Below are 11104 nucleotides of genomic sequence, written 5' to 3' on the forward strand. Positions count from 1 at the left end.
GAATAGTGAATATTGATCTCCAAGGCGATGAATGGATCAGTCTTAGCCCTGCAGACTGGGCGTTGTTATACGCTACACTAGCAAAGTTTAGCTTGTCGTTATAAACACTTATTGTACATTTTGTTTTCTGAACTAATGGGGGGGGGAGGGGGGAGGCCTAAAATCAAACAGCCCCTTTCGACATGACATTTGTTCATCCCAATTGTACCCTTGTCAGGCTAGCTTCCAGTTCATAGTTGATGCTAGATCCTGCATGTGCACCTGATGAAATACTTTAATATCGACCTGAACTTTATCTGTAAGTTTCATGGGAGATAGAAGTGCTGAAGCTTTGTCCCCTTAATACTTTTAACGCAATCTGGTGCTTATATAGCTATCCCCCCTAATAATGATATAGTGGTATCTGCCGTAAAGGTCATGTTTTGACCTTGAGTGCTGACAGATCAAAAAGGGCGGAAGTACGTACGGAAACTGACGATGTTTATGATTAGTGGAGTTTTCTTGTCGGATATATATCAGATAGGGTCACCTCTTTTGCAACGTGGAGACATTTTCCCAGTTGTACAGGGAAGGGGGGTGTAGTATGTGGTGTTCGTTCTTCCGTTTTAGTACTACGTATTATGCTTGTATGCAGCCTAATGCTGAACTTCGTGATGAGACCAACCAATGAGTAAACAGCAAGGTGCAAAGTCCAGGGGCAAAGGTAACTGAAGCTTCAGGGCACGGTGACCTTCATTCAGGACTTGGAGCAATAAAGGTACAAATTGTCTACTGTCATAGATCCGATGACCGGATGGTATTGCAGTAAAAAGGTATATTATTGTGTTCTTCAGCACTATGTGTAACGTAACGTCACAGTTTAATTTCATGGCAAAAAAGAACAAGTTTTCAAAGCCAAGGTCAAATATCTAACTATGCAAAAGTAGGGTTGAATTCAAAACTTCTCAGATACAATTCAAACAGAGTGTAACGTTAGATTGTGGATGAAATGACCAACTGATTTTGCCGTTGTCGATACGTTTGTGCGTTGTATTTTAGGGTTAAATGTCTTGTGGTTAGGGTTGTTCACTCAGATCCTAGAGGTACTGACTTCGAATTGTTGACAGGTCCCAGTATTGTGCCCATGGAAAAGGGACTTAACATTAATTTCCCCATTCGCCTCAGGTGTGAATGAGTACCTGTAGTTAGCAAAAAGAGGAATATATGATATAATATTTTTGGGGATTTGCACCCATTTATAAGTTTTAGTTTAGCTCCCATATGGCGTGGGTGTGCTAATGGTAACGTCTTTGGTTTATCAACGCGCCGCAATAGACTGATCAATTGTTTTCCACCAAAAAAGTTCGTTTGCAAATGTTACCTTTGTAAATACCTCCCCAGAAATGTAGAGTCTAGATGCTGGGGTAAAGCCTCAAACCAAGCAACGTGGCATGTGACTAGACGGAGAATGAAGGGACCCCCCCCCCCCCACACACACACAAAAACTGAAAAGGGAAGATCAGGTATTTTGTCGTTTTGAAAAGCGAAGTTCCATCTTAAAGAGGATCTCTGGAAAATCGCCTTCAGCAATTGTATTTCATCGAATAGACCGATCCCAAAGCCACGCCCCCTGTTCGATTTCGAACACCTCCGTCAAAAACAGGGTTTGACGGACCAAACATGGCCGCCGCGGCTAAATTGAAAATAATGCCACTCACTTAGGTTCAGCTTTTGTGGCACTGAAACCCTTTCAGAGCGGGCCAGATAAGAATGCTATGTCTTCTTTGTTAAAGGCTGTATCCACCGGGTAGAGTTGTTTAAGGAGGGGGTTACTAAGATTTAGTCGCGGTGAGAGCGTAATGTTTTCGGTCAATGTTAAAGCGGTATGCGCCGCATTGCTTTCCCTTATCGGTGGGCATCAGCGACCAGTTTCTGACAAGCAGCCGATGCACGTGTAAAACAGGGTTCACAAATTTGTGACAGGGGTCCCACTGTATTGAATGCATGCATAACAGCTGCATGGTATTTAGTAACTAAGAATTAGAATGCATCCTTTCACTTCCCTGTTCACTTTCAAGTTAACCAGTTTCACACACCAGTAACGGAAGAGACAAAACTCTGCGCTAGCGGACTTTGTAGTAGTCAGCATGTGGTACAAGCTTCCTCTCCTTGAGTGCCCGATCTGTGTTCATTTTTAGAATTCCTTTTTTGTTCTGAGCATGCTTTTAACCAATACAGTGGAAAACCTGTCCCAGATATACGTACCCTGCTTAACACGTGCCATTTCTGCCCCGCCAACGCTGTTTTTGACGGAGGTACTCTGACTCTGATTATCACAGGGGGTTCCATGGGTCTTCTATTCGTCCGATATGGTGTTCGACAGGATCGGTCTATTATCAAAACAACATGACCATTTTACAGTTGGGGATCCGGTTCTTGTGCCCGTACGTGACGGACCAAGGGTACGTTAGAGTGCAATAGTTGGAGAAATGTTTACAGAGAAAGAGGAATTCGTTTGTTTTATCACAGCAAGCATCAACTTGTGTAAGAAATCATCAAATCGTCTCAGAAAACATCATCTTTGTCACAACAAACATTACATTTTTTAGCAAACATTCAGTTAACACAGCAAACATCAAATTATCGCTGCAAACATTGACATGATCACAGCCAATAGTAAATTACATGTGTCACATGAAGCATCAAATTATCGCTGTAAACATCAAATTATCAGTGAAAATATCAACGTTAAATTTCCGTTGCAAACATCAAATTATCACAACAAACATTATATCATCACAGGAATAATTAGATTATCACCGAAAAATCAACAAACATCAAAGCACAAACATGAAAATATTACAGCAAACATCAAATTGATATAGTAAACATCAAATTATCGCAAAAAACATCATATTATCAAAATCATATCATCGCAACATTAGATTATCACCGCATTCATCAAACTAGCATAGCAATCATCAAACTAGCATAGCATACATAAAACAATGATTGCAAGTATGAAATAATCGCAAAAGAATGATATCATCACCGTCAACATCAATTTGTTTTCACAAACAACGAAATGTCATACCAAGCATCAACATAGCATAATCGCAAACAACAAAAGATTATCGCAAACATCAAATTTTCGCAGCAAACTTCATACTAATGGAGGAAACATCAAATCATCACACCGGACGTCAAGTTAGCGCAGAATCATATTACTGTAGGAAAAATCAAAATACCACAGAAACATCGAATTGTCACCGCAAATATCAATTTACAACCGCAAACATCGAATTATCACAGCAAGCATCAACTAAGCATAATCGCAAATGCCAAAATATCGCATCAAACATCATACATGTATCATTGCAGCAAACATTAAATCATCACAGCAAACATTCTATTATCCCAACAGACGTCAAAGTATTACTGCAAACATCGAATCGCAGTAAATATTAAAGTAAATTTATCACAGAAAACATAATATCGTTAAAGATCAAATCATCAATTGAAATCTTTAAACATACGGTGATATCGTTGTTATGTTTGAATTGAATTCTGAATGTAGTGTTGTCTATTATCGGCCAAGTAGCACAGTTTTGGCTATTGTTTCTCTATTTCTAAGACAAAGACGATATAGCAAAATGAAATGGTTTGCACACAAACTAGGGTGTGACGTGATAGATCTGTAGATTCTCTGATGTTTACGCCTCAACTGCTCGTAATTTTACTTCTCATAAGTCAATATAAGTCAATAAGTTGAAAACCTTTTGTGAAAGGGAGGTTTCCATCTCTGTTTGCATTGCCCTTAGACCAATACAGCGATGGGCTAGTTCTCTGATAGAGGGGAGTATTCATCTACAATGCTCTTTCCCGCGAAGTTCCACATTAATTTCTTTGAGTTTTGGTTTGTTGGTGTGAGTGTTTGCCACTGGAAATGGAGATTAATCTCGAAATAAAGAGTATGCCTGGAAACGGATTCAGAACGATTTCTATTAATTCGAAGCATTTGAAGACCTGCCCGAGTGCATCCCGTTGTTTCAGATAGGACCTTTTTCCTAAACAAATCGCCATCAAATACGACACAAAAACAGGACAGATTTTATGTATCAAGAATATATTGAATCTAAAAATGGTTACATTTAGAACTGTTACACTTCTTGGTCACAGACTTTCACCACATCGTTGATTTAACAACATAACATGTTTAGATTTTTCGATTCAATTTGTCTAGATTAGATATCTCTTTAAACAATTATTGCATTTGTAAATTTCATTTCGCAATCTTTTTTTCCAACCGCCTCTGACTCATGGCATTTCCAAGAATTGTTGCCCTATAGTGACGGACAAAAACACTCAAGCCAACCACCAAAAAAGCATTTTGCTTCGTTGTCACAACGTGCGGTACTCATGAAGAAGAGAACGCCAAACGCTCGTTCATCATGAAGACTAAGAAAAGTCAAGTTATGTAGTTAAGGATACTGCCCCAGATATGCTTATAACCCTGACGGATATTTTTATTCATAAGGCCGTACACGATTGGGTTAAGGGCGCCATTTAGCGCCATCAGGACATTACCGACCATCAAGGCTTCGGACGGCACAGTGTTGTAAAATATCACCATCAAGGTCATGGGCATACAGCATGCCGTGTACACAGCGAAGAGAGTCATCATCATTTTGGTGATCTGCCTTTCGGCAGCATTGTTTTGAGAACTAGCATGCTGGTGTTTATCTGTTCGTGCCTGGTTAGGCGCTGGAGAGGCCAGGAAGATAACTAAAGGTTTAGCTGGCTTATTCTGGTCACCTACGCTTTGTTCATCATCACCTGATGAAGCTTTATCTTCCCCCGTCCAAACACCACCGTCGGATGCGTTTCTCGAAGAATCTATACTTTGGACGGTTGCAGTGGAGGTGGAAGGGCTAACGTCGTCACCTGTCCCACGCGCGCCGCCTCGCTCTCCACGTGAGAACTGCACTGCCAAATTACGGTCTGTGTTGTGCTCGGCGTTGGCACTGACGCGTTTCCTACTCTTCCTCACATGGTTTTGGATGAGAGCGTAACTAATTAGGGACACGATGTATGGAATGAGAATAACGTTAATAGCCGGTAGAATCTTTGCCCATAGATAAGTAGATCCCCCCAAAGCACATCTTTTAAGCTTTGGGTCAACCTTGATCTCTTCCAGCACATGAAGAGGCAAGAAGAAAACAAAAGGGAGCAACCATGTGAGTGAAAGCATAGTGACGAGAACACAAATAGACTTCAGACGTGTACTGTAAGTACAGACAATGAAGTAACGCTGAAGAGCGATACACAACATGTGACCTATCGATACCCCCCACAATACGACAGCCATATACGATTCGAACCAGCACAGCGCCGCTGGCGGTTCCCATTGGGGGTGCAGGAAGTGGGAGATCCACAGGGCGGGGCCGCAGATGGCGAAGAGGAGGTCTGCACAGCTGAGGCTGACCAGAGGCACGTTGACCAGCTTCCTCAGACTCGGGCGTGCCAGGATGGTGACGATGGTGAGGAGACAGCCGACAACAGTCACCGCGGCGATAACTACACGGTTAAAGATATGGAAATTCAAAAGACTCTTGTAAAGAAATTCTGAAAAGACATGAATATGCATTGTTTTTTTACTTTGACACATATGGTATCCGTCGTTGCAAAACAGAGAAGGAAAACGAAAGTGAAAAGGGATAACTAAGAGACTTACGTCCGGTGACGATAGCAGCGCTGTACATCCCCGTGCTTATCACCATGGCGATGGCTGCTTCTCAAGGCCTTCAGTACTTCTCTGATGATGATCCCTCACCATGCCTGTATGTGTGATGAAAGGTTCTGCCGCAATGAGGGATATTTTCCGAATTTATGGGTTAGAAAACAGGTGAGTTGGAACATGATTACCACATTCGCTGCTATCACTACGAGAAACTTTGATTAAAGACAGAAAGAATGCAACTAGAAAGGCAACATTTAAAAAGCGAACAGTGTGACAGCATGTTTCACCCCATCTCCATCCCCATGCAAAAATGGACTGTTCTAAAAGAGAATTTTAGAAAATGTCATTCTCCGTGCGTTTTTCCGGCGTCATCTCCAGTTAAAATGACCAGGTAAAATCCCTTCAATCGAAATATTCTAATATTGCATAATCACCTCCTGAGTCCAAAATGAAATTCAAAAGATCCCCCTTGCGAGACTCTTTACCCCGTGTAAGATGGATGATTCCAAAAACGCTTCCACTAAAAATGATATTTTGCATAATCGCGCTACTCCAAATTTGAATTTACCCCCGACCCTTTCCAAGAGAGGGCTCTTCCAGCACCATCCGCTTATAGAATAGACCAGGCAAATTGGTGCTAATACTATGGAAAACTCAACATTAGACGGCTGCGTAGTTGGAACATATATCTAGCACCATATGTCTGTGTGCCTTCAGTTGATACACCGATACGCCAAAAATGTGTGTTGATTCTCAGTTTCCATTCAGTTTGTACTTATTGTGTGACTTACAATGTGTCTTAATCACAGGCGGAATGTTTTCATAGGTCACTGCCCTCATTTCAATCAGTTGTATTGTCTGCCGCTGTGTATAGAACGTTTATAACCCTATCTCATGGTTAATACGGTCGATTGAATGCAGTCATTCGGATAAGAGCTCTCCATGAAATATTTGTTGTTCCGCAAAGCCGGGACGTATCACAATTGGTCTGCACAATATGGCACACGTATGAGACCGGGTGTTAATGTTCGATCCACTTACGTCCCTTCCAAGAGGACATCCCTGACCAAAGTTAGGTACTCATTTTCCCCTGCCTATATGTAGGAAGTAAGTGTTAAGTGTCTTCCCAAATAGGGCAACATATGGGCCTGCTAGAGAGACCAACTTTTAACGAAATGTCAGGGTACAAGTCAAGGAAAGACAGACGCTTGAAGAAGCAGAGTGGACTTGATAATGATTATGAGGAAGATTCTTGTACCACATATCATTCAGATTACAGCTTGAGATTTCTATCGCGTCAATTTTGAGACAAGGCAACTTCGGCTCATCATATGTAGCCAAGGCTACATATGTCATAGAAATGAAACTTATTAAACCAATTTGAGAATGGACAATGTGTCGGCGACAATAAGTGGAGAAATTACTCATATTGAAAAAGCCGTTGGTTTGTTACACCTGAGAAACGAAACCCTTCAATTTCAGCTTAATGTAAATTAAATCATAACACTTCACACTGAGTCTTGATGCTTAATCTTTGATTTCTTAAAGGACGGGAAACGTATCATAGCAGATCGTTTTTTCAATAAAATGAATTGAAATTTGGCGCACAAAAAAATCTTTTCCTAAGATTCCTAAGATGTGTTTTCAAATTTTCACCAGCGACGAGTGGATTTCAAAATGACCACACCCTTGGGTTCTTGTCGGAGGCAAAAAGCAGTAAAAGGGAAGATTAATTAGCATTAAAGTATATATGACTCACTTAGAAATATTGTAAAAGACTGCAACTGCACATGAATCATAATGCATATCTCTTTCAGCCACATGCCTATTTTCATCTCTGAACACTAACATAATCAGTTTTTTTTTTTCGGACATCATTAAATTAAGTCAGAGAAATGAAACTAAGCAGTAAGCACACTTATCCGACCGACACATTTTTGCGACGAATCTGGCCGTATGGGGTCCAAACGGACCCCATTTTTTTGCCCCCTAGATATATTTCTGGCTGATCTTTTCGTAATTATTGTACATCTACTGTCTTGATAATCTATGGAGAATATGTTTACAAGTTCTGGTGTCCATCACTAATGTTCATTATCACATTTTATGCTGAAAATAAAGAGAACCCGCATTTTCCTTTGAAAATCTACAATACTCCCCTCATTTCAACAGTTCCAGTGTCCTATCATTTTACAACGATAATATCGCTCCCCAAAGCATAAGAATGTTATCGAATAAGGAATATTAAATTTTATGTGAAAAATGAAGATTATTTTATCTAATTATGTCATAATTCGCCACATAATCACACATAATTATACTCAATTTTCATCAAAAGATTTTTTGTATTGGCTATTTTTGTGATTTCGGTTGATATATCGTTCAATTAATCTATTGAGCATTATTTGATATGTTTAAAGTGTAAGAAAATAATACTCATTTGTCTCATATCAAAATTGATGCAAAATGGGTAAAAATCACATTTTACACCAAAATGCTACATTTATTCTGAAAAAGACGTCATCATACTTTCTAAGCAACAATAAATTGTTGTTATAATGGCAATAATAACAAATTTCTGTTATTTGAAAGGAATTTCGTTCAAATTACGTAATAAACAATCCAAAATCATGTCTGGTCCGTTTGGACCCCAGCGGACAACTCGCAAAGTGTAAAGTATAACTCCCACAAGAATCGGCCAATCCTAGCAAAACTTTCTCAGAAGTTGTAAGATATGTACACAAACAAACTCATAGAAGGAACTTTTACTCCAATGGAAAATGTTTATATGGCACACATTAGAACACGCCTGCGGTCCAAACGGACCTCATACGGTCGGATGAGGGTTAATCGTTAAACACATAATATCTGTGTTAAGTTTTTTCTCTCTTAGATACTGCAAAAGGAGTCTACAAAAGTCTTTAATCAACACATAACGTATTCGTATTCGGTTATGGATTCAACTGGCTCTGATTTCACACCTCACTATATCCTATAAGCTGTACAGTAAAGCAGGAGCTGTAAGGCGTTCAGGAATCAAATTTGGCATGTTAGTTGTGGAGACATGTATCATCGTGCAGGTGTAATTTAAGCTTCTCACAATGTTTGTAAACGGGTACCGGTCATTTTTTACTTATCATTGGTTCTGGTCAACTTGAAGTCAACTCAGTCACTCACAGAAAAACACTAGGAGATACTAGGAGATACTCGGAAGACGTCCTTTACATCTGTACCAAATCTCAAGCCATTCCATACAAAATGGGACCTATTTGCGGAGAGAGACTCCGGAGCTATGATAGGTTTGGATTCCAGGCTAATAACTTCCTGTTTTGCCACTGATGGGATCTTTTATCAAAATAACCATGCGAGCACGCAGAAGAATTGACATATTGCCCTGTCAATCAACTTTTTATGAATGGATAAGCGATCGAAACACACACACGTTGATTACAGTATGATGAAAAGACTAAAATGTTCAAACTATGTAGTATGACGTATACGGCCGCGGACGCAGTAAGTCTTGAGGTGATGTGAATTGACAAACACAAAACATGCGAATACTTAAAAATGTCGTCGTAATTGCCTGTCAATCATATCCTATCAGTTCTTGAGGAATAAACTAGTCAAAACACGCGGCCAACTATGGATAGAATATATCAGAATTACGTATTATCCGTACTTACATGGACAGTGTCCGATTTTTTTTGCCAGGCCGAATGATGTACAAAATACAAAATTGAACATTTGAAATATAGTACATTTCTTCTGAGGATGGGCCTCCTATTTCGATAATCATACAATTATAGCCAAATGCTATGCATCAGCTTGTAACTACCACATCCGTTTGTACTTGAAGTATATGCCCAGTAAGTATATATATATATATACTATATATATATATATATATATATATATATATATATATATATATATATATATGAATTCCATGCATCAGTCGTTTTGTTTGGCAAATAGATAGATCATGCAATTAAAACATGTACCATTATCATTACTACATTTTTTTAAACCTTTGTCTACCTGTACTTAATCCTGTTCAAACAATGATATGTCTGAAGACACCCTAAGTTCTCCATAACCGAGTTTGAAAAACGTTACAAAGAAGTAACGAAATGGTTTCAAAGGCCTAGGTTTCAGCTCATATTCCTCAAAATGTGCTGCTAACCGACTTTAAATACTAACACGTCTGAAAAGCGTATGGATTGATGTGTTTGTGGTGTGAATTGAGTTTCGGTTACAATTTACCAAAATTAGAGGTAGAGAGATTGAAGAAACAAAACTGAGTTGGTCATGTAGCGGAAGGAACATCCTTTCATTCAATACACAGTTACTTTGCTTCAGAAATATTTCATGCCCTTTACATTTGTACCAAATTTCCAGTCATTTCATACCAAATGAACCTAATATGATAGAAAATGCGTTTCATTTTGTACCCTCTCGTGGATCTCTGGTTATTGAAAACATCGTGACTACTTTCCGATGTGAAATATATCAACTTAAATCGTCGGTACCAAGTTTCTAGTAGATGATTCAGAAGAACAACTACTTGCTAGCTACAAGTAATCATAAAATCTACCTTGTAGGAGCTTCCCGATCTCTTGTGATTACTCCGCATTGGCGGATGGAGTTTTCCTGGAGCTCTCAAAAAGAACGACCCAATCTCAGCAACAAAACACAGCGTCTAGTGTCCCTCGCTGACCGCCGACTGCTCTTTGGGCTGTGGGATCATATTGTGAGCATGCGCGCTGGCAAGAAAAACACGGGCTGCGTACACCAATCAGAGGCGTATGTGGCTTTGTTTGTTACCTAAAGTATGTGAAAATATATTTCTTACTTCCACCAAGAAGTTTATGTATTCTGTTCTGTATGTATAGTGTGTATTTGTCAGTATGTTATGACAGAGTGAGATACATCTAGCTAGCTAGATAGCTAGCTAGCTCTTTTCCCCGAAAATTAATCTACCTCCTGCAAAAAACAACAAATTGCAATTCGCAACACTTCAAACCGCGTCATCCCTCCGAATATGGACAAAAATATTCTAAGCTCTTCACACAAATAACGGCAACGCTGTCCATATCTATGCACCGCGACGTTTGCTGCTGTTCACATGTTTTCTGCACATTACAGCGCAAATGTACGAGCAAGCAGCGCCGGTTCGGTCCCCTTTCCCCGGCAGCTGCCGAAGAAGCGGGCCGCCGCCCAAACCCCCTCCGGACGATAACCGTCGTCCAAACAGGCGTGTCCACCATGGCAAACAAACTGCGAGAAGAGCAACAAGAACTTCTGAAAAACCTGGCCATGCGACCTCATTATGGTGGGGATGAAATAGTTGAAGTGCTGTCGGTCTGCACTGGTACAGTTTGGTTG

The sequence above is a fragment of the Branchiostoma lanceolatum genome, chromosome 4, assembly GCF_035083965.1.
Source record: "Branchiostoma lanceolatum isolate klBraLanc5 chromosome 4, klBraLanc5.hap2, whole genome shotgun sequence".
NCBI classification, from domain to species: Eukaryota; Metazoa; Chordata; class Leptocardii; order Amphioxiformes; family Branchiostomatidae; genus Branchiostoma; species Branchiostoma lanceolatum.